This window comes from Mastigoproctus giganteus, chromosome 5 (assembly GCF_048544385.1).
Source record: "Mastigoproctus giganteus isolate SK-2022 chromosome 5, ASM4854438v1, whole genome shotgun sequence".
NCBI lineage: Eukaryota > Metazoa > Arthropoda > Arachnida > Uropygi > Thelyphonidae > Mastigoproctus > Mastigoproctus giganteus.
Genome location: NC_143579.1, coordinates 61089562 through 61110471, shown reverse-complemented (window position 1 = coordinate 61110471; position 20910 = coordinate 61089562). Strand labels below are relative to the sequence as shown.

General features: G+C 40.7%; 1 protein-coding gene across 3 annotated transcripts in view; it reads left to right on the top strand.

Annotated features, from left to right (window-relative positions):
• LOC150085444 (heparan sulfate glucosamine 3-O-sulfotransferase 1-like) overlaps positions 1-20910 on the top strand; it is an 81466-nt gene that overhangs the window by 54537 nt on the left and 6019 nt on the right. The window lies entirely within an intron of this gene.

Here is a 20910-nt window from a genome sequence, read left to right as displayed (position 1 = left end):
GGTGAGAGGATTCATTTGGATTTACTTTGATCACTAAGTTCTGTTTCTGAGGGCTGTATCATTAGAATGAAGACAGAGAAGCCATCCAAACCCCCTTGGTTCCCCCCACCTTCAATTTTTCAGCGCTCCACTGTACCACTTAATTTGGTTGGACCACTCCAACATTACGGAAACCATTGAAATGACTCGTACCCTCAATATCTGATTGACACTCCCTTAGAGGGGAAAAGTAGACGGGGGCTATCGAACAATAGTGGGCGACACTGTCGTTGTGCTGAAGGTCCCCGTGGGGGAGGGAGGGAATATTGGTGATGCGAACTCCCCTTGGCTCTTCCCACGTAACCTGCACACTGCTTTTGTGACAACGTACGATTTAAGCGGGCGTCGCTGTAGGCGAATGGCGATTCTCGCTTATCGCTCCCACCTCGAAGCAAGAAAAGATAGCCAAACGTCTTGTGTAGAAAACGCCAAGAAAAAACAGTAAGTATGTGTAATGTAAGAAGGGCAGAGAGATTACTGCTTGTGTGTTGATTACGGGAAACGCTGCGATCATGTGACCCCCTCTGAGATGATTACGGTGATGAGGAGAGCTTTGATCCTTGGGCTTTACGCTCATCCTCTCCCCCCCCCAAAGCCCTCATCATACACCCGATCAGAGGGCTTTTATCGGGGCAAATGCCTGTCACGTTTCGCCAGAAGCCTCGGCCATAGCTACTACACTTTTATCCAGTCGGAAACAGTAGCGCACCCTCGCTAACTGACATATCAGGTACCATTAACGCCTGGCGCACGTGCGTCAACGTCACAGTGTGCGAAGCAACCCCCCTCCCTCTCCTCCCCTCACGGTTGCGTGTTATTGTTGGGAACCGAGGGGAGAAATAAGGGACAACGTATTGTTTAAGTGACCATCAGAAGATGCGGATTTCGGAGCAGTGCCAAGAAGTGGTTCTTAGATGAAGCATCCGTAATGGACCAAGGGGGATGCGAACGTTTGAAGAGGATTTGAACAAAGAAGAAATTTCTCCTTCGGTTTTTCTGATTGCAAAGCCGGGGGGTTGCAGTCAACGGAGAGGATATCGGTAGTATAGGACGCAGTAAAGGAGAAACGTGATCGGATGTAGAAGAGAGAAAGTGGTGTGGCTCCATGGGATACCAGAATTGGTAAGTACAATTTCCAGACTCTCTTTACAGTTTCCTTGTGTCTGTTTGTATAGCGAGAAGGACCCAATCACAATGCGACGCATACTCTCGCTAATAAAAAAAACAAAAAAAACGTCTATCTATTCGTAATCGTGGTACCAAAGAGCCATATCTAATAAATTCTTCGAACTTTTGGCAATCACTAATGTCTGGCATGTGTATCAACTTGACCAAGTGATTTCGGCTTAGAAGATTGCTCTGTCTAAACTGAATTTAACGAATTTATTTTTGGACTGTGCGGTTTTTTTTCCCCTTTTGAAATGTGAAAATGTAACAGTTAAGAATCAGTAAACTCATGAGATTGGGGGTACGGCTACGCGTATCTTATCTTTGACATCCAGCATAAAGATCAGATCTTTTGAAAATATGTAGTACATCTGGATTAATTTATCGAGAAAAACTGAACTGTTAATTAGTAATTGTAAAGTTAACTACCCCCTTTTTGGAGATGATTACCGCCTCTCATTAAAGGTGGTACCTTCTTAATGAAACTAGGAACGATATTCGAATTGGCAAACTTGCAAACATATATTTAGAAGATGCTAATCCATCGATGGAAAACCTAAAGATGGACAGTATATTTTCAAAATACCACTCATTCATTATTCTAATTAAATTTAATTAGAAAGTTTTGTCCAGATGACACATAAGGGGACATAAATTGAAGGATAGCTAGAGGATAGATGTGCGGAAATTTGCTTTCAGCTAGACAGTAAATAATTGATGGAATAAACTTCCATCTGATATGGAAGTGTATAGTTTCAAATGAATTGGAGAGTTATAAATGGGGATGGACAGATCAGGTGGTGTAGTTTTATTGGCTAATGGTATATAAGCTTTCTTTCTTGGCTCATCTGACACTACTAATGCTAATTGCTTGTATATTGTCAGACTCTTGCAATTTTATTGACATTCCACACTACAAATCTTCCTATTACTGCCATTATATTTATCCGTCTGCACACGCAACAGCCTTGTATTCATACTTCCCGTGCAATATTTGTTTATATGAATGAGTGTCGTGTCTGATCCCAGCATGTACGGGCTCATCGACTCTCAGAAACCTCCACCAGCCAGTGACCTTCAATCCCATACCTGACATTCACGGCTGAGAACGCATTGTACTCGCAGGTAAACTAAATCCAGAGAGGGATGAACAATAACATATCGTCTGTCTTTCTCCCTTTCTTTGCCACAACCCCCCACCACGCTCCACCCATATACACAAAGAGTTTAAATATCTGACAGGGTCGCCGCTAACAACTCACTCTTTGTTGGGTGTTCGATCGCCCCCTGTTTATTTTGCTCTTCCCTCGCACGTATCCAGGGCCGGCTTTGAATGAATAAACACCGACGTATAAATAAATTACAACTTCGTTACGTCATCGCCGTGTTGGCACCGTCGGCCTTGCTGCGATCAGGCGACAATCGAGCTAAGTCGGAGGGGGCAAGTGATAAAAGTTTTTGTCTTCGAAAGTTGACAGCGGAGGCCAGAGACTAAGGGCTAATCGTCGGCGGATGCACAGCGCGTCTTTTAAGTGTCACTTGTTCCACACTAGGGTGGTATTACCAGCCACGCGCTTAACTGACTCATACTAGGCGGGAGAACACCAGATTAGGTCGTCCCTTTTATACGCTATTCATTAGAGGGAGCAGGAGGCAAGAGCCGTACAACCCAGGGCAGGAGGCACGCACGTGGGTGACGAAGAGAGAGAGAGAGACATCTTGTGCCGAACTGTGGACATCACCCTGTACGTATGACGTCACAAATGCTGTAGCCTTTCTCCCAGTGGACAAGCAGTACGGTAGGGTGATAATCAAGGATTGGTTCTGCTTAGTCGGATATTGGCGCATTTCCTCCTTAACAAACCCGGGTGTTACTGGGTGGCACGCAAAGGACACACAGACAGGCCGAGAGAGAGAAGATTGAAAGAGAGTGCCAGTAAAGTAACACTGTATTAATATTAAAATGGCCTAATGATACAAGGAAGCGAACTTTTTCTGCATATGCAGAAAAAAATAAACTATTATAATTGGAGGACGTTATTTAAATTTTTAAGCGTTCTTACATTTTTCCAAAAAAAAAACCCTCTTCGCCTTGGCCACACCCTTTCAATCAGCTTATTTACAACTTCCTGCACGAGCAGGAGTACGGTAGACCTTCATCAGGTCTGCTCTACTCCTTAAGGTTTTACGGTTATCCTCTGCTTCTTGTCCCACTCACCAGTGAGAATAATCCTCCCTCATTTCCACTCCCTAAGGCCAAATTACCCTTCAATCCAATCCCCTCCCCCGCAAGATGTCTAATTGCTAAACTCTGAAACCGCATCTTCCAAGGCCATTTCTATCTGCTTTCAAAATTCCGATAAATCAATGGTAGAACACCATGTGCCCTTTTAGCCCCTTGTTCAGAGTACATGTTCAACTTCATGTCTTTCTATATCATAAAAAGCGCATCACTCGAAGTGCATAACTTTGCGTTTAGTAGTATTAAACTTTAGCTGCCATTTTTTAGCTCTTGCTTGCAGTCAGTCCAAATCCTTTCGAAGACTCATAGCGCTTGCTTATAACCGTTAAAAGCCCTCCCAACCTTTCAGTCATCAGCAGACTTTGACAGGTTCCTTTGTCTTCAATATCCTTCAGGAAGATAAACACGAGCGAGCTAACACTGAACCATGAGGAACCCCACTGCTTACGTCCATCCACTCTGAAGAGCATCCATTTATGATTATCCTCTGTCTTCTGTCTTTCAGCCAACTCCAATCCATTGCTGGATCTTCCCTGTTATCACGATCTACTTTAATTTAGGCAATAACCTCTCGTGAGGAAACTCTCAAAAGGCTAAAACCTAGATTGTATAATGTCAAAGTTGTTTTTCGCATCCAGCTGCTTTTAAAACATCGTCATAATAATTTACCAGATTAATTAGGCAACATATTCCCTTCACGAAACGAAGCTGAGACAGATTTAGTATACCATTCTTGTCGAGATGGTTCTGCATTGTGTCTTTAACCACAGATTCCATAATCTTACCAAGTTATCTATAATTGCCCATCACTTTTTTTTTGACTCCCTTGTGAATTTCGCGAGCCATTTACACTTCTCCAATACAAGGGAATAACCTGAGTCTAATGATGATGATTGGATGCACTCGACACCGCATTTTACTGTATAATGAGAAGTGCACCATCCGTCCCTGAGGCTTTACACTCCCCACCCTCAGTAACCTTTCAGATACGCACTTCTCTAATGTCATTGTATCATTTATTTTACAATGGTTCAACTCAACCTCCTCCACTTGGCACTAATGTAGCTTCAACAGTAAAGATGACTTATAAGGCTAAACAATGCAAGGAGGTGAACTTTTTCTGCATCTCCCAAAAAAAAAAAAAAAGGAGGAAACTCTGACTCATACCTTCCAGTTTCCAAAAACTGGTTATTCTCCGCTTTGAACTTTACCAAACTCTGCCCCTCAACAATAGTGACTGGTAATTCATTCCAGTGTTCTACCTTATACTGCCCGAAAGAAAACGTTGTTCGCACCAACCTTCTATTGCTCCCTAAAGTTTTATATTTATGCTCCCTGGCTTCTATTTCTCCTACCAGTGAAAATAAACCTCCCTCATTCACTTACTGTTTCCCTTCAGGGCCTTGTACACCTCTATCAAATCGCCCTTCCCCCAGTGATGTTGCCAATTTACAGTCTACACCCTCTAGCCATTCTTTAGATGGATATTGATTAGAACCCTTCCCAAATCTGGTTGAACTTTTCTGAATCCTTTCTAGTTCTTTCTTTCTTCAAACGTGGCCTCCAAACTAGAACAGGAACTAAATACATTGTTGCCATCATCTGAAGTTTAGTTTCCCTCCTCGAATCGACCTTCTTTTCTTCATTTGTTCCTTCTTAGGGGACAGCACTTTGGTGACGCCAGGGTTCGCCCCAGTCAGAGAACCTTTCACACCCTACAACCTGGCCCACCTTTTCATGATGAAGGACGGGTAACGTGGGACCCCGATTCCTGGGGCCCGCGACTAAGTGGCCAGAGGAACAACATACCAACACAACTCCACATTACGCAGACTACAATAAAACAGACTATCTTTGGCCTTCACAGAGTTTGAACTGCGACACAGAGTAAACAACACGAAGTTGGGGGGAGATGACAACCGGTGCCACTTAACAGTAAACATTGTACGTTATTTCCCCTTTTTTAGATCTTCTCTTCGCCAACGATTTTTCATATTTAACTTATCGTTCCCAAAATGCATTAATAACAAATAGCATACAGTAATAATTGCAGTTCATAGAGCTCAAGAAATATTTGAGTCCACTCCCCTTCCTGTATAAGCCTATGGCAGATATAAGCTAGTCTGTAATGAAGTCACAAAGCAGGTTAGGAAGGCGAAGGCAGATTACGAGAAATCTTTGGCAAAGAATGCTAAGAAAAACAGCAAGGATTTCTTTACTTATATAAACTCTAAAAGGAAAGGGATGAATCTGATTGGTCCACTTGACATCAATGGTTCGACTGTTGATGATCCTGCTCATACAGCCTGACAAACTAAATGAGTATTTTGCATCTACATTCACACATGAGGAGTTATTAAGGAAGGAAAATGCCAGAAAGTTATCAAATTATACCAGGGCGCTTAATGATTTTGTAATAACTGAGAGCACAGTGGAGGATAAATTGTTGAAGTTAAACATAAGAAAGGCACCTGGGGTGGATGGGATCTATCCAGTTATATTAAAGGAGGCGGCAAAGCAACTAAGCAAACCCTTATCCATAATTATGAGAGCATCCTTGGACTCAGTGGATGTTCCCACTGACTGGAGATGCATAAAGGTATCCCCAATTCACAAAGGGGAATCAAAAGGTGACATGAGTAATTACAGACCTGTTAGTTTAACTTCTGTTCCGGGTAAAATAATGGAGTCGCTGGTTAAAGATGCATTGCAGGATCATCTAGACAAGACTGCAGCAATAATTCAGACACAGCATGGGTTTGTTAAGGGAAAGTCTTGTCTGACAAATTTGATTGGATACTATGATGTGGTTACAAAGGAACTGTATGCAAAAAATAATTTTGATATCATATATTTGGATTTCAGGAAAGCTTTTGACACTGTTGCGCATGGAAGACTATTGTACAAATTGGAGCAGAATGGTATTAAGGGTAAGTTGCTACAATAAATAAAAGGATGGTTAAGTGGGAGAAGACAGGGTGGTAATCAATGGGTGCTGCTCTTCTTGGACTAATGTTATTAGTGGAGTCACACAGGGTTCGGTGTTGGGTCCACTGTTGTTGTATATTTATCAATGTTGTTGTTATTTGTTTTTTTTTTTTTTTTTTTTTTTTAGGAGCATTAGCAACTAAGGCCATATTGCTCCGGGGGGATTTGCGGTGGTCATTCCCTGACCTTTCTTCTTCCTCCGTATTTGGTGGTCACGGGCTCGAACCCCCGTCTAATCAAGAAGCGTGTGCTACGCACTGCTGCTTCTGCCCACCTGGTATTTATCAATGATATTGATGAAGGTATATCAGGCTTAGTGTCGAAGTTTTCAGATGATACAAAGGTTGGCAGGGTTGTTAAAGATAGTAATGGCAGTGTGCTACTGTAACAGGATCTGGATAATTTGGGCAGATGGGCTAAGAAGTCGCAACTGAAGTTTAACCTTGACAAATGCAAAGTACTGCATATGGGTAGAAGTAATCCCAGAGAAACATACCAACTGTGTGGTACTACACTTAAGGTGGTAGAAAATGAAAAAGACCTGGGAGTAATTGTGCAGTCAGGTATGAAGTTTTCTGAGCAATGCGGACTGGCTGCCAGGGCAGGTCATGGGGTTTTGTCAGTGATATACAGGAATTTTGCTAGCAGGAAAAAGGAGGTGATTGTCCCTCTGTTTAAGGCAATGGTCAAGCCACACCTTGAGTACTGCGTACAGGTCGTAGATTTATTGAGCGTGTACAGAGAAGGGCAACAAGATTGGTGAGGGGAATGAAGGGATCCTCTTACCAAGAGAGGCTTAAGTTCTGCAAATTGCAGCAGATGGAGACTAGGCACCTGCGAGGTCATCTGATTGAGATGTATAAGGCATTGCATTGAATGGGTTGAGCACGCTGAATTCTGATGGGATCCTTCCACTTGTTCAGATTACGAACCTAAGGGGGCATAAATTCAAATCGAGGAAATACAGTTGTAGAATAGATGTGCGGAAATTTGCCTTTAGCCAGCGGGTGGTTAACTGCTGGAACAAACTTCCATCTGTCGTTGTGGAAGTTGATGAGGTTAAATAAATTTAAGGATTAACTGGACAAACATTTAGAGGGAATTGTTCTGTAATTTTTTTTTGGCTGATGCTGCATAAGCTCATACACTTGCTTTCTTGCATCACATGCCACTACTAAAGCCCTGACATTTTCCTTTGACCACCGGAATTTCTTTGGGTAATTATGATATGATATGATCACTATAATAATATGATCACTACTCACTCACTATCGATTCCTCAATTGTCATAAATTTTGTGTGCTACTTGATGCTTGGTAAGAACTAGGTCAAGGCAATGTTAATCATGTTCTTGCATGTATGGCATTCATCTAGTTGATTCAGGAGACTGCATGTCCACGATTTTCAGTCTATAAGAGATATTTATCGTACTCTTCAGAATCGTGCATGAATCAACATGAGCTTAGACGTGACCAGGTTTGGGAACAGTCTCGTTGTTTTCAAGCAGCGCTAAGCAACACAGATTATTAAGTCTAATTCATTGAGTCTTCCCATGCCTATATAATTACGAAGTGTCCCACGGACATTCTCGATGACGGTTGTTATATATTTTGACGATTGCTATAATCTTGGTTGATATTCTTACCAGATTTTCCTGTCCTCCTTCAAATTATCGGTGTCCCTGAGATCTTGAGTCCTCCGCTATGACATCAACAAAGACCTTTCTACTTCCCCTATTCCAACTGTATTACATCCTTAAAAAATAAATTCCCTGTAGATGAAACACGGTGAGATCGGCTTACAGAATTCTTACTGTGGATTTATTACAGCCTCTTCATTCGTTAATGATGGTGAAGAGACCATGTCACTTCGCAGTTTACTGAAGTGGATCCATGCTTGACTCTGTTGGTGGATCTCAAACAAAATTCTGATGCGCAGATCAGATTCCAGAGGAGGTTTTGTTCAATCGGTAATGGGAAAAAGCATCCTTGCGTTTCACCTGTGGGAAGTATCTGCCTACAGCCCTCTTAGCTGACTGCATCGCTGAATTTTGATGAGGCTGGTCATCGTCCTACTCATGGACATGCCAGATTAGTAATATCGGATTCTGTGCAGTGCAAGATTAGCATCTGATGTGTTGTATTCGGTCCTGTAAGGAAGTTCTCAGTGTGAGTTTGATGTCTGTTGGAATGAGAAAAATTATGCAGATGTGGATCTCTGCAGTATCCAGCTTTGGCTGGATGCTCCAGATATCGCAGCGACTTCATGTGACTTATTGGTGTACTTTTTTTCAGTGAGTAAGTAGCGAGCTCTTGAATGGAACCCCAAAGGCTTGTGCAAGAGTTTCCAATGAGATATTTATTATGTTGTTGCTCTTGTATTATTTCTCCCTGATACGCTGTGGCAACTCCCCCATCGAACAAATGAGTAGCTTTAAATATCTTGGGAAGATCTTTACAAATAATAATGACCAAGGCACAGAAATTAGAAGCAGAATTGTATTGCCAAAGAGATATTTAAGAATATTAAGGACACAAAACTGGATTTTCAGTCGGGAAAGATATCGAATGGCCAAATGCTACACATGGAGCACTCTCCTATATGGATGTGAGCCTTGGGTCATGCAGGAAACTGGAAGCCTTCGAGATGTGGACGCTCGGAAGAATACTCAAAATTCTGTAGACAGATCGGGTCACTAATGAGCAGGTCCTTAAGAGGGCAAGGACCACAAGGACACTACTAACTACAATTGCAAAGAGAAAGACTGCCTACCTCGGGCATATTATAAGAGGCCCACAATATGATCTTCAGAGACTAATCCTGCAAGGGAAGATTAAAGGCAAAAGAGCAAAAGGAAGACTAAGAAAAGTGGCTTGATAATATCAAAGAATGGACAAGGGAGTCTTACGACACAAGAACTATTTCACAAAGCAAAAGGCAGAATTGGCTGGAAAATGTTAATCTTCAACGTTCAAATTGAACACGGAACCTGAAGAAGAAGATTGGGGTGGGGGTCCACCCCGCGACGGGTATTGCTACCAAGTACATACACAGGGTAGTTATGTCTGCTGTTACTTTTGGTCAAGGAACTCACTGGCTATTATTATTATCCTTTTATTGGTCAAATACCCCTGTGCAGGACTTCTCTAGGAGGGTGGCACATCCATCCATCCATCCATCCTATAGATAATAACATAAAAATAAAAAACAATTCCAGAGAAACAATTATTTACACTATTAATTGACTCGCAAGGTGTAAATCTGTTGTACAGTATTTCATCAGTGTTTTCAGGCACTCTTTATGCGCCTTAACTAATGTCCAGTAAGTTCTTAATGTGTACCTTACCAGCGTCATAAAATTTATAGAACCTTATTCTTTTGTTGTGAATTTGAGCAAGAGTGCAGATGTTACGTATGGTGATCAGCTGAATCCACTGGGCTACACTCAAGTTTGCATATACCGTAATATGGCTTTTGATATTGTAAAGGGATTCCCCGCAATTCTATTCATTCATCGGAGCACCCAGTATTCTAGGCCGAGAAACTTCCTTATATAGGTATTTGTGGCAGAGGGTCAAATTGTGGAAGCATATAGAGAAATGGAAGCGATGCATTTTTGGATGTATTGGGTCACTAGTTGGTGGTTACGAATCCAGTTATTTCCTATTCTTATTATTATTATTATTATTATTAGGTTTTGAGCATCAACGACAAAGGCCATATTGCTCCCTATATTCTATCTGTAAATTGCGTGTGTTCTGCGGTCGATTTTCTTTTTACTGGACGAAAAACCCGAGTTTCCAGGAGAAAAAACCATGCTACTCTCGCCTGAGATCGACTAACTCGGCCACGTTGTGAAAAAGGCCCATAAAAATTCCTTGCGTCATCAACGGGACTCAAGCCCAGGTCTTTTCACCCGGCGTGGGGAAGACGGCGATTCTACCAACTGTGCTGACCACGAGGGCGTTATTTCCTGTTCTACAGCCCATATGGCAGCTGGAGTTTTTATTGTGGTGTTTTGAAAGTGCAGTCGAAAGGTGAGGCCCTCCTCCCACGTCAATCCGAAGTCAGTGTATGAGTTGACTTCTTTATCTTTCTTCCATTAATAAATCTGTTCCATTCTTTATCTTCTTATTAGTTATGGTCAGCTGTGCTGATTTGTCAGAGTTTAGCCGTTAACCTATTTTAGATATGCATGCTGACAATTCAAAACAGCAAAATCGGCAAAACACTTCTTTGAGGAATGCCCAAATGAGGGTGTATTCTGCTCGACATTCTTTATATTGTACTATTAAATGCCTTGGCATCAAAATGATAATCTTTGGTAATCTGTTTTCAATCAATATGTTTTCAACTGCAGGTATTCATATGTTATCTAATGCCCCTTTATACAAGAAATGTGACATCAATTTGGACCTTTTCATTTAGGGTTTGTTGCACTCAGAGAGGTCCATAACAAATCGTTAGTAGTGGATTTACTTTGTACTCTTACTACGGTAAGGAGATATAGAGACCTATACGCAAAACACTGTTGGGTTAATGCAGAGAGGATGGTTTTTCGAAAGAGTTTTAGTAGAGTACAACTGATCGATATGGACCGAAAGTCTGAAGTATTTAGGTTCTTCTTTTTAGGAACAGGCCTCACAAAGTGGTGATTTCATCTTTGCGAGAGAACTCCATCTTTAAGGACGTTTTGGAATATGTGTAACGACACATCAACAATATAGGCACTGCATAATTTTAAAATAAAAACAGAGAACTCATCGGGGCTGATCGTAAATTAGTTTGGCAGTTTATAGCATATTTCGGCAGCCACGCGCTGAAATATGTTGTACCCTATCCTCAAGCTGATTTCCTTGCACATTCCTGACTATACCTTCAGTTGGATGTCTATCAAAGATCTCCCTGTTCCATTTCAAATAGGCCTTTTGTTTGGAACAAAAGCCTATTCCAAATTACAATTGGTACGATCGCCGTCCTCTCCACACCGGATGGAAAAGACCTGAGTTCGAGTCCCGTCCATGACGTGAGTAATTTTTATGGGCCTTTCTCACAACATAGCTGAGTTAGTCGGTCTCAGGCGAGGGTAGCATGGTTTTTTCTCCCTGAAACTCTGGTTTTTCGTCTAGCAAACAGAATATCGACCATAGAACACACGCAATTTACAGACAATATACACGAAGCAATATGGCCTTAGTCGCTGGTGCTCCTAAAACCCCACAACAACAGCTACGGTTTAGTTTTGTCCGTGATTCTTAGCTCTTTGAGGCTCCCTGGTCCCTACTTAATAAGAGTTCTTTAACAATCAAAATTGTAGCTTCTTCCAACGGTTTGTTGTACAGAGCGTTCCAGCTGTGTCTTAAGGTGTTTTAAGTTGTTATTTCATGTCTTACAAATTTTAGTGTTTTTTTAGTGTGACGAGTTTCCTCGTCGATGTCACCTGTAATATTGGATGGAGAAACTTCACAACTAATTGGGCAGTGACCTGACTGGCATTTCGTTTTGGGGGCACTATTTTTTATGCTTATTAGATTATCGTAAAATAAATCCAAATGATGCTGTTCTCTGGTCGGGAGCGTTCCAAGTTGGATCACACCTAAGGTCTGGAGGGTTACATCTAGGTGTTCTTTGACTTGGTCGTGTCTTGGGGTTATGCATATTAAAGTCTCCAGTTACAATCACGGGTATATCAGGAACTAGATTCTCTGTTATCCACACAAGAAGTTTGGTGTCTGCACTGTGCTCTGGGGGTTGAGGAAATATCCAGCTGGAGACATACTTGGATATTTTTGAGCTTTCTTCCTAAAGGAGGAGTATATCTCTTCAAAGTTCTCAGACTGGTTTGGTTTCCTTCTTTTAGGATGAAAACTTTTGTGATATGCTGCTCTCAATATATCTGTAACTATAAGAGTGTACCAGCAGATCCATTTGTTTGTTATGATTTAGCCATGTTTCCATATACAAATAAAATGAAATGTTATTCTTCAAGGTGCAGGAAAGTCTATAATGTATGTAGCTTGTTATCAATACTTACATTTTGTATAAAACAGCATATAGCCTAGTTCCATCCAGAAAGAGCACTGTATTCTTCGGGTCACTGTTGATAATCTTCTGGATTATCAACATTGACCCGAAGTATATATATTTTCATAAATATTATTGTCTTCATTGAAGTCACTGTGTTGCATATCGGCGGTGGAGTGAGGGGTTGGAGTACGGGCATCTTCCGATGTATTGAATTCTTCTGTCAACTCATTTCTTTATCTCTGTGGGGGAGAATCAGGCTTCTTATTGGTAGTTCTCGCAGTTCTTCCTGTTAATTTAAGCAACGTTTCCCCAGGAACCCTTGGCTGACTTAATTTTAATTGATAATAGCGGTGTACCTGTAAGCCCCTTGCGCATAAATAGATGCAGGAGCAGTTATAGGATTCATCAGAAATGTATCTATCCGTTAAATACGATTTTTAACTACATCTACATACATTATACAACGTTCCATGCCTGCTGCTTATTTGGACTGAGGTTTATCTGTTTTATCTGATGCAAAACGGAAGCAAGATTTATCAGTTAATCGCTTTTAAACGAAGTTGGGGGGGGGGGTGCTCAGCGTTTGCGTGCGCGATTGTTAAAATGCCAATTAAGGATGCCAGTCATTACAAGAGGAGGATGCATGTTGGCACAATAACTCGCTTTCATAAACCACTTTCTCGATGGTCAGAGCACTTTTTGATGGCAGTAGGAAGTTATGCCGTTTAGATATACAGCGCTGATTTCATAGCGGTAATAACTGCTTTATTAGCAATTAATCTTATTTAAGGCAGTTTGAAGAGGTTGCGTGAAGAGGCTTTTTTGTTGGAGAACAAAACCGAAAATTTTCATTAATCCCTCAATAAAATAAACGTTGTGTTTATTGTCCTCAATACGATTCATCGCAGATACGATAAAATTCCAGGAGATATTCTTCTCGCTGATTTAAGATTTCGTGGTTGTAACATAACTTTTGGACAGCAGTGCATTTAAATAATCGTAAAATATGCCGGTTGAGAATACACTAAACGCAGAACAGATCACGTACATTTATCACGATCAACAATATTCAAAACAAAAAGTCGAAACAAATCAAAATAGACAAAGGTGAACCATAGATCATTAACCCTTTGGCTACTCGATTTGTAGAGACGTTCCCAGTGAGAGCGTGTTACTGTTGTTAGCAACAGACGTACGATGGAACATATGCGTGATGTTTGCCATTCCATTGTGAAAGTCACTTCTGCTGGGTTATCCATCCTCACTAACGTTTTGCAAGCCACGTCAAGCGCTTGGACATGACAAAGAATAATCTCGGCTTACCTTAATACAGGAAATAGGAGGCGCTTTGCCTCACCTACATATCTGGACATTAATTCCTACATTTTGGTATTCTTTTAACAAGTACCGACTTTCATAAGCAGTTGCCCGGCCCTTTCACCCTCCCAGAAAAATCTGAAGACCCTCCCCAGAATGTATACATAATGAGGAGATGAAAATCCCTGTTCATATTCAGATCTCCGCACGCCCCCCTTCCCCCCCACCCACGATGCTTATGTAGGAGATGACGGGCAAGTTATCTGTTTGCACGCGCCAGTCGAAGATCGTGTGTTCTGGTTCCGAAAAACAAAACAAAAAAAAAAGCAATGCCGTTTATTTGCTAGTCATGTGCCTCGCTTTTCTCCGTGCGTTGTAAGTAGGCGCATTAGCCGAGGATCCCCCACGTAATGGTTCGTAAAATGAGATTAGCTCCCCCCTTAACCGGCACTTTACTATTTGCACGTGACACTCCTCCATCCCCTTTCGGCTGGCACGGTGGAGGAGCTCTCCGTATACATCGGCGCTCGCAGAACAGCGAGACTGAAGGAAGCCAAAATGCGCTGAACTATGTAGAATGCAAGATTGAGTTACAAAAGAAATAATATCGCAATTATAATAATAATAAAGCGTCTCACTAGATGGAGTTGTTAACTGATAATTCACTTTATAATGCTCGAACTCGTCATTGAGACTCGAATTGGTTGAGTGCAACGTCCTTATGCTGCAAATTACCACGGCAGTATAGCCAGCCGGTCCCCATTATTGGCTGGTGATTAGGGACTATCTGTACATCACCCGACCTTTACGGGGGGAGAGAGAGAAAGGAGAAATCAAAATTCTATGACGTAGAGAACAAACTGTGATGTCACAGTTAAAATTGAGAATCCAAAATATAAATGAAAGTTGTTCGATTTATTTTACCTAAAAGAAGCAGTGGAACAGTTTTGATTGCAAGCTGAGACCCAGCAGGGATAGTCCTAGATAGGGTCTGCAAGAAAATGTGGATTTTTTTTACTGCTATATGGTGATTGAAGCTTAATTAGTCCCCTTAATTAGTCCACAGTTTATTCAAGTCCCCTTGAATAAACTGTGGACACATCATTTTTTTAGTAAATTCACTTTAATTTCATTTAATGGTTAAAAAAAAATAAATCAACTATTAAGAAAAAGTTAAAAAATCAATCTCGCAGGAACGCAAAGAACCGAGCATCATATTCTGCGAATCAAGCCACCACGAGCTGCCTCGGTCTTGCACCAAAACCAAACAGCACTGCCTGTTTTGTGACCGCCGCTTTCCACTAGTCTTAGTCAGAAACGAGGTTTGTATTGTTGACAACTTTCAGAGTACGACCAGTTTCCCACAGATCGATCTTTGCTCACGCTGTTCCACCTTATCGTATTATTTTGCCCGCATCCCCCAGTTGTGATTACAACAGTGACCTGTAGAGTTCCAGTTTTCCTAATTGAGTTCAGATCCGTCGTTTGATTCCTTGGTGCATTGAAAGGTTGGCGCAGTTTGCGTTGTTGCCGGGAGCGAGATGACTGTTGGGTATTAAGCGCGATGCCCTCTCTTGCAGTTGTTGACAAACTTGGAGTATTTGGAGATGAATATCTGTAATTAATCCCGATTCGATTAATGCTACGCGCTCTCTCGTCGTGTCCTTGCTAGCTATTGGATTAATTAGCGTTGTCCACCCCTAATCAAGCGAGAATGCTCGCATTAATTATTGATCCATTGTAATAAACAAACTGTGCTTCTGCTTCTCTGTTTACTAGCTTATAAGATTTTGGCGTATGCAATGATCACATTAAAAGTATTTAATCAAATAACAAATCTAATTAACGAACGAAAGTTTAAACTTGGCGAATTGAATCTTGGAGGAAGTTGGAAATGAATGAATTCTACTTTTTATTTGTAGATGGCCCAAGGTGTGCCAGTGGTAGAAACTATCATTTATTTCCAGAGACAGAATTGAAAACAAATATTGAAGTGGTCTTCCAGTTGTGGTATTCAAGCATCATTGTTTGCCCCACTGGATATTCGTTTTTAACATGGATCACTTTATTAAAGATTAGGTGAAAACAGTGTAAACACACATCTCCGGTTTCTACATTACCCACACCTTCTGCTACTGGGCCCCCGACCTCTCATTCCATTTACTCGCTACACAGTTAGCTCCTGTTTGCCCTCCAAGAGCAGGCTGAGTCAACCAGTACGCTTGGGCATCGGAGCTCTGAACAGAACAGCTGGTCCCGTTCTCAGCCTTCTAAACTAGCGATCTACAATCAGCATAAATTATAACGTTTCCTCAGTGAGCATGGAATAGTCCATATGCTCAAACGGGGAAGGACAGGTTGCATGAGGGAAATGTACTCAACAGATGTTTCTAGAAGGGGATCACTTCTCTATAAAGACAGGTTTTCTACAGTTATTATGCAACGTTGAGAGGTGTAGTTTAACATTTGGAGGATTATTAATTGCGAGTCTTCATCTATCGACTCACTGGAAGAGTCCATGGATGCAATAACTGTAATATCCTTCCAGCAAATATCAAACATCTTAATTCCTCGAAATAAGAAGTTTAGTTAACAATGTGGACAGTTAAGCATGGAATTTGGTTTTATTTTTCAGTCATGTGAAAATTGGAAGGTGCAAGGTCAGGCTGTGTGTGTGTTCTAGGTTTCAAATCTTCGATGAAATCGAATGTTAGTCTGACAATATGGGATTAAGCGTTGTCCTACTGAAGGATAACTCCTGGAGACCCCTGAATTATCTAGATACACGAGCCATATCTCCAGGAGAAATAATATCGTATTTCTTGGTTGAATTTCCTCTAACTTTCCTGTACATCTACCATCTCTCTTTCGGTATTTCTTCCATCAGTTTATTTTATCAATATGTTTATTTTATGTGATTTATCCATCGCATTTCTAAGACGTATAAAAGAGGTCACTGGCTTTTTGGCTGTAACAATTAAATCCACGAAGTTGGTGTTCATTCATTTTTTTTCTTTCTGTGGAGAGAGAGAGAGAGAGAGAGAGAGAGAGAGAGAGAGAGAGAGAGAGAGAGAGAGAGAGAGAGAGAGAGAGATTCATTCTCTTTTCATTAAAGAAAATGGGAAAATTCAAATCCAGGCCGTTCTTATTAGCAAAGGTCCGAATACAATCAGCATCCATCACCAATACTTAAGGATTCTGCCAGAGAAAATAATCACAAAAAAAGCTTTTAAATTTTATTAAAGCCTTCTGCTAATTGGTTGGTGGTAGAACGTAAAGTTAATTGAATGGAAAGTTGGCTAATTGAAGAATTAACTTTTTTTTTGAAGAATTAACTTCTTTTTTTTTTTAACTCTGCGTCTATCTCGTTATTATTTAACCCTATAGCAGAGCTGCACTGCCTTATAAGATGATGCTGCAATTTGATTGCAATTTACGTGAAAGAATTCACATTGTCCTGAAGGGAGAAAGATTTGGTCAGAATAAAATTTTACTTTTAGTATCTGCTCATATTCAGGTTTTGTCATTACCAAGAAATAGTTAAAAATTATACTCTTCGTACACTAGGCTTTATACATCATCTTATATAAAGCCGAAGTTTGGGCATCAGCTGTGCCTACAAATTAGAAACAGCTATTAATGGGTGTTTTGAGGGAGTGAAACTACACCTCACCAAAAGTGAAGAGTCACAAAAAGTCGTCAGCAACTTAAAGTTGTGTATGATCCAGCAGTTATACCTAAGAAAAGTCTTTTTCTTGCAATCATTTCAGAGAAACTCGAGCTATACCCACACTGCCTTCTGCACACAACAGTGGTTATAACTTTATGGATGGAAAGTTCTTCTCCATCCACTGACATTGTCCCTTAGACTTTTGAATAAACATTTACTATCCTTTCATTGTTCTGTGATTCTTTTCTGAAAAACCTTTACCTTACTTTACAAACAGCCCTCAAAAATTGGGAATTGAGAGTAACATAAAAATCCATTAAACTGTATTTTTATGTCATTTAAGAGTAGGAACTTGATGTAAATTGTATTTTACATAAAGTTCCTTGAGTCAGACAACTTTTTACAAAAATTCTGCACAACAAACTGTTTTCTTCGTCACTTTCTGTTAAGTTGCTAAAATTGCTGAAGTAATTAAGCTAATTAATTAATAAATTAGTATTTTTTTTTCAAAATCGTAACCTGTTAGTAATGGGTGTAGTTTGCTTTCTGAATCTTTTTGAAATACCTTAGCAGCAAACTTTGATACAGGAAATAGAAGCTGCAAGAAAGAATTTGTTGCCAACTCTTATCTCTCTCTCTCCTGCACTACCCTTCTCGCACTGCGAAGGTCACATGACTACCTTGGTAGGGATGGGAGGGTGGGGGTTGCGTTAGCACAGCCAGGCAGGCATGAAAAAGACCGCTTCTCTGTTCAGATGCCGGTCAGCAGTATACTTACCGTGGAAGATGTCTCTTTTACTTAACCCTCTCCTTCGAGGAAGCGTATCGACAAGGTAGGCTACCTCCTCGATCAGACACAGCTATCGATTCCCTCGTGAGAACGAACAGGTGCGCGCACTGTGATGGTTACCGTCCTTGGAGACATCCAGGCTTGTTCTACATACTTGTCCCATCTTCTTTCTATCACTGTCTTTCTTACCAATATCTCTCTAATAAAGGGCGGAGTCTAAAGAGATGTGGCAGGTGCATGCTACAGTTCGCGAATACTCATCTTCGTAGGTCACACACGTCGTTACAGGGACGGATTACCGGTGTCTATGCTATCTAGTAATCGTTTGGACCTACAAGAGGATCTGCAGATCAATATTATCTTTCCCTGTGGCCTTACGCTGGGGAAACAGAACATTGGCCATGTTGGCAAGTACGCGTAAGATGTCAGGGAGTGCAGCGATGCCACGCAAAAATCAAATTCATTTGAATCGTAGAAATTTTGGCCACCTTGTTGGAATGAGCGTCTACAGTATCTGGTTTTTATAAACAATCTTTCAAAATGATCGTATTTCTCCATTGAGCTCAGTGATACACAATATGATCGTAGAATCCATGATGAAAGCTGACACGAGTAACTTGTTAACATGTTCAACCACGTGCTAGCATCCCAGCGGAGTTCACAGCTTGTTGCTAATTACACGAATGAGTAGCCACTCGCGTTCTTGTACACGCTGCTTAATGACGCTGGGTGTACTATTAAATTTATCCAGCAGTGACTGATAGGTTTCAGTAATTAAGACTGCTATTTCCTAAGCTGGTTTTGAAACGTGCATTTATCTTGATCCCATACCGGTTTGATAGTCCGCTGCCTGCGCAGCTTCCACTGATAAGACGTCTCTCGTCAGGGGGAAGTTGCACAAGCAGTGGACACATAAGGAAATGTAATAGACACGCGCGAATGCCTGTTATATTTCTTTATTTGGGGAATGGCGTGCGAAATACGATACGTACAAAGATTTTCACTTGGTTTAAGAAGAACCCGGACTCAAAACTCGTTGTGGTTTTACTGGAAGATTCAATAGGCGGTTTAATGTCTAATGCTTTGTGATTTTAGACTCGCTGCACCAATGACAGCGAATATTCCTTTCTTCAACTTCCTTCTAACTTGGTTTATCAGAGTTCGTTCTAACAGTAGTTTTCTTTAGTGACAGCGATTTATTTTTCCTAGTTCTTTCTGTCCAAGGTAGTTGTAATAGCGATATTATTTTATTAGAGTTCGTCAACACCGAATTTCTTGTGAGAGTGATGTGTTCTATCCGAGTTCATTTTAACAGTGATTTATTTTATTCAATTTCTCTGTATTCGAATCCTTTATAACAGCGATTTGTTTTGTTGGAATTCGCTCTAAGAGTGAGTTGTTTTATCCGAGTTCTTTGTGATGTATTCCATCCAAATTCTTCGTGGAAAGAATCTTGGAATCATGGAAAGAATCACTCATTTGGAAGATGCTGACTCAGCATCTTCCAAATCTGAATTTTTCTCAATGTTATTGAGAAAAATCCTTAGGACTTATCTCAATAACAAATCCAACCTTCTTTATGCTAATTTTTTCTCCATGTTCTTCATAACAAGGGTTCGTTTTATTCCATTTATCCAAAACCGGCTTTTTATAATAATAAATCGTTTTAATAGTAATGCATCCATCCCTAACTGCTAAGTGTTCCCAAAAGAGGCGATATTTTACAACGAAGTAAATCAGTGTAACCGGATTATCTCGAATTTCACTCATTTTTCATATTAATTCCCTTCTTGCATTTCCTTCTTTTTTTTTTTTTAATCTTTCAAGGCTTAAACCAAGTACAGAGAACTGACTATCAGCAATAAACCTTCAGCTGCGGAATTATTAATGAAGACATTACTCGCGTGACCGCTAAAGCAGGTAGAGCGTAGTTGTAATCATGCTTCATTCCAGTAGATGTCGACACAGTCGCGACAGATACAGCATTGGCAGTGCTAAAGGCACTTCCAGATGAGAGGAGACTCCAACTCTCGTCGTTTGTATGTGAAGCACGATTATCAGTGGTGAAGCGTGTTGTCAAGTGGCTTTATTACTGAACTAGCTCTAATAAAAATCACTCTCAGATTGCGTGCACGAACAAAAACAAAACACACACACACATACCAGATTTGTTTATACCATAAATATATATGGATTGCCAGGCAACACCTGGAAATCCAGTTAAATTCTTAATAGTAATGATTTATTCGATCCAGGGTTCTTATAAGAGAGATTTATGTTATCCGGGTTTCTTATAAGAGAACTTCGTGCTGCCTGAGTTTCTTATTGGAGAGAGTTGTATAATCCGAGTTTCTTATAACAGTGGCAATTTTTTCCGCATAGTTTTCTGTTTGCTCTCATTGTTTTCGAAGAAGAATATAGTTCCACAAAGCGCACACCCTGGTGCTACTTTTTGGAACTATTTTTGGTCTTTGATTTCCTCATGGTCTAGTCGATGGTGTGTAATCTTCAACACAGATGAGATTCTTCATCGGCGATAACGGCGCCATCTAGCACCATTTCCATGTCTTTTAACAATATACGAATCTAAATAAACCAACTGTGCAGTGTCCTTAATAAAAAGATTTACGCTTTGTCTTCTGATGGCAACCTTGCCCCCTAATGATAACC